The sequence below is a fragment of the Drosophila novamexicana genome, unplaced genomic scaffold, assembly GCF_003285875.2.
Source record: "Drosophila novamexicana strain 15010-1031.04,08,12 unplaced genomic scaffold, DnovRS2.1 tig00000485-arrow-pilon, whole genome shotgun sequence".
Taxonomy (NCBI): domain Eukaryota; kingdom Metazoa; phylum Arthropoda; class Insecta; order Diptera; family Drosophilidae; genus Drosophila; species Drosophila novamexicana.
In genome coordinates, this window is record NW_020824808.1 from 2,970,304 (window position 1) to 2,975,000 (window position 4,697).

A 4,697-nucleotide genomic window follows, 5' to 3' on the forward strand; every position below is an offset into this window, starting at 1 on the left:
TTTAGTTCCTTCTGCTGGTAGTTGTTTTTTCTTATTGTTGTCGTAGTTGCTTAACCACAACTTTTTGGCACAAGTAACGCACACAAATTGGCCATTAATTAGCCGATGCCCAGATAACTCTTCTTTTTTTAAATATATTTTCGTATTTATAACGTTGTTGTTGTTATTGTTGTCGATTTGTCAGGGCATTTTGTTTTGTTGTTAATGTTGTTATCACGAACTTTTGCTTATTAATTCGCTTGTTGTTGTTGTTGTTGGGCCTTGCATATATATTTTTTTATTTATTTCTCATTCGTTTTCTATACACTTTACACTTCCACTTGATATGCCGTTGTTATTGTTGTTGCTGCTGTTGTTATTGATATTATTGTTGTTGTTGTTGCTGTTGGTGCTGTTGTTGTTAAAGCAATTGTCAAACCAAATGGAATTGAAACACACTGACAAGTGCCTGTAAAATCCATTTCTCATTGCTTTTAAGCACGCATCATCAACGCTAATTGACACGCATTTGTTGTTGCTGCTGTTGCTGTTGCTGCTGCTGCTGCTGTTGCTGCAACAAGTGCTGGCAGCCAAGCGCAGCAACATTTGCTTTTGCCTGCGCAACCGCAACAACCGCAAAGCGGCTCAACGTGCAGCAAATGCAAATGCAATTCAATTTATGTTAATTTAACGCTGCTTCTGCTGCTGCTCTGCTGTTGCAGTTGCAAGTTGCTGCTGGTGCTGGTGCTGCCGTGTCTTTGGCCACAAGCAATTTGCATCTTGTGCGCATATTAATTTACAGATATTTTCACTGTTGCCCACATTACTCATGCTGCCCCTGCTGTTGCCCCCGCCCATGTTTGTTCTGCCTCTTGGCTTGGCCTGTGCCATTTTCCCCTGTTCCTGCGGCTAGCACACGATGTTGTTGATCGGGTGTTAATTGTCCATTTAATTAAGTAATTTGCTGCGCTTCCTCTGGTCGCTCCTTGCCCTCCTCGCCCTGCGCGAGCGGAAGTCGTTGACTTTGAGTCAAATTTGTGCATAGGCTGCTGTGGGAGAGCGTGTAGCAACAGGCAGGCAGGCACGACCGGAAGTGGACCAAAGGGTGCACTTGACAATTGGCGCAATTGAAGTTGCAATGAGAGGGAAATGAAATATGACAACCGAAACATAGAGTATACAAATTTATGGGACACCTTGCAAAATAAAAGCTAATGCACGATTTTGCGGGATGAAAAACTATTTGATTTTTTTATGTACAGAATACCAGAGGAACGATTTTCTAGTTTTGCAGCGTAGTAACTTAAGTTTTTATTTAAGTATAAGTAAGTAAATGCTAATGTTTATGACAACTCTTATACTATATTTTAGAAGATTTTCACAGCAAATGTCGCATTCTGTTTTTATCAGCTAATTATATAAGCAGCGCCTGGCCTAGTACTTAGTTATTACTTTCATAAAAAGCTCTCGCGACACTCGCTCTGCCCCGGCATCTCCCGCCCACTCGTTTTCTTATTGTCAACTCATATGTAAGCATTGCCCTCGTTATGTTCTAGTGTCTCTCTCGCTCTCCCTCGCGCTGTCTCTATTATCACTCGCATATTGAATTGTTGTTGTTATCATGCAATATGCGCTATTTACACATCCTATGCGTGTATGTATATGTATGCATATGCATGTGTATTTATTTATTGTGCTGCTATTTTCTTTCTTTCACTCGGCGTGTTTCAATTCCATTTCGTTTGTGGTGCGTGTGTGTGGGTGAGTCTGCGTTATCAATGAAACCGCTGCGTTGCGGCTATTGTGGACTCTAGCGGGGGCAAGAAACACATTCGCATTCGCATTCGCATTGTTTGCACTTTTACTTTGGCGCTTTTATTAACAAATTTATTGTGAGTATGTGTGTGTATATTGTACCAGTAATTGAGCGCTATTTCCGTTATTATATTTTTTTTTATATTTCTTTTTCGCACAGAGAATCTCACGCTGAGGCCAAGATTTTTGAAGCTTTGATTTATGTTAAGTTAAATCGACGGTTGAAAAAAAATAAATTTATATGAATTTCACATGCACACATAAATTAAGCGGCTGTCGATTGTGCTGTTTTTGTATTGTTGTTGTTGTTGTTTTTGTTGTTGCTGTTGCTGTGCTGTATTTCTTGCTATTGTTATTATGATGATTACTTGTTGGCTTTCTGCTTTGCCGTCATTTGTTGTAATCAGCAAGCAATTCAATTTAATTGTAACACATTTAACACTTTCACATCATTTTCATTAATTATTGTTGTTGTTTGTGCGCGCTCACACACATGCACACACACGCACACATAATCCAATTGGCATTTAACGTTTACCGCTTGCAGCGCTGCAAAACTGCTCTTAACTGCTCGAAGCACGGCGCTCGACTAAGCCCGTCACATTATAGGGAGTCCTGCGGCGTTTGGTTAGCCTGCAGCAGTAGCCACAGCAGCAGCCACCACACGGGGCGGAGCAACTCACGCGAGAGCGCTAAGCAAGCCAGAGAGTAACCAGCAGCAGCAGCAGCTGCACCACTAAAATTTACGAACCGGCGTACGCCAAAGCTGGCAACTGTTCGAATTCGAAGTCGAGCTCGAATTCGATATCGAGATCTTGTCTTGTGCTGCGACGTGGACTTCCGCTCGCTGCTTGCGTGCGCTTCAGGCGTCAAGTTGCGACTGATTGGGAACTACTGCTGACGGCGTCTGGCATTGCCGCTGGGCACGTTCACTCCGAGCTTTGTCAGTGGCTCGGGCGGCTCTCTTAGCATGTCAACCGGTTTCTCTCTTTGCGGCGTGCTCTTCAGCCCGACGCTGATTGGTCGCCCGATCGTTGCTAGCGGTCTGCGCTATGACTTGTTAAATGGAGTTGCGCCGTTCCGAAGTGGAAGTCGTTGGCGTTCGGCTGTGTCGGCTGCGTCGCCTGCCTGTTGCTGCCTACACGCATGCGTGTGTCTGGAGGCGCTTTTTTATGATTTCAACTTAATTATGTTTATAAACGCTTTGCGGCCACTGTGCCGCGGCTGCTCTAGATCTAGTTAAAATGCCACACGGCAGCGTCTGCAATTGGCCCAGGCGTTTCATTAGCGTTTTATGGCCAGATCGTGGCCGGCGCACGCCTCGGGGACACGTTTTAGTTGCATTGCTGCAGGCATACAATTAACACCTGGAAAATATGATCTGGCAGCCCACTACGAATATGATACGAGTGCTGCCCATTTTTGGGGCAGCCAATTATTAGCTGGCAGCAGCAGCAATATGCCGCTTACCGTTGCCGCTGTAGCAGCCACACAGACAGCGCGGCGACTCTGCCCAATTATATGCAACTCGAGTGTGTATAAATCAAATTTAAATGCAACTCTGGGCTATCGATGTGCGGCTTATTGTCGTTGTCCAAAACAAAAGACTTAAGCAACAAACTTGGCAATTACATGCAGCCAGCAAACAGCAAACAGCAACAGCAGACAACAGACAAGCGACAACAACGCGGCAGCATCTTTTGTTGTTATTGTTATTGTTTATTCTGTTGCTGTTGCTGTTGCCGTGTTGTTAGCGGCTCATATTTCTTAGCGCGCATATCTAAATATCGAATCATGTCGCTGATTTGCTCTGCCGCACCATTGTTGCTTCAGGCTCCAACGAGACACTGCAACAACAGCAACAACAACAACACACACTAAATCTCATTGTGCCGTTGTGACATGACTCTTGTTCGACAATAGATAAAACAAATTGACTTGGTGTGTGCCCAAAATGTCTTCTCTAGCCATTGGCCTAGCCAGTTGCTCTTCTGTTGCTGTTGCCGTGGTAGTTGCTGCCGGTGGGCGTATTATACACACAGCTAACAACAACAACTTGAAACGCTGCCTGCCGCATTCGCATTGGTTCCTTTGTCATCTTTTGCAGCGGGGACAGTGAGAAAACTGCACCACAATGCCCATTATCAGCAGCATATCTACGAAATCCCAGAGCGACAATTGTCCAACAGCCCAACAACAGCAATTGCGACAAGAAAAAGCAAAAAAAACTGGCTGTCCAAATATGTTGCAAGTTGGTGTTATTCTTCACACGGCATCATAAATTTCACGTATAATTGACGCTTTCAGTTATATCAAAATTGGCTAAAAGGCGACGACCAGCGACGCCAACGACAACACCAACCGCAACAACAGCAACAACAACTTTTGCGTTGGTGGCTCTCGTTGTGGCCAGTTGGCTACAGACTCCAGGGATTACTTTTGCACTGTAGTGTGGCGGTTGTTTTGGTTGTTTTTGTTGTTGTTGGTATTGTTCTCTTGTAGTTGTTGCCGTTTGCTGACTGTGGTTTACATTGTTTTTGGTTTACAGCTAATAATAGCCAACCAGTCGGACAGACCGGCAGCCACTGAGTGAGTCAGTCAGCAACTACTTGCTGTCTACAGGTGTCTTATTTTTTTTTATTTTTTGACTGTTTACTTTGCGTTGGCACTGCGCACACACTAGTGCCATTGGAGACGCTTTAATGGCATTTCTTTGTTAAAATTAGCTTTCATTTTTTATATATATATGGTTCAGCTTTACATAATATTTTTGAGCACATGCACAGTTTTTCACATCATTGACAGCTGCACAAGTGGCACTCGAAACATGTTGCAGCACGCGCCATAAATCCCAAAATCAAACATATTGAGTAATCAAAACTGCAGCAAAGGCCGCACAATTA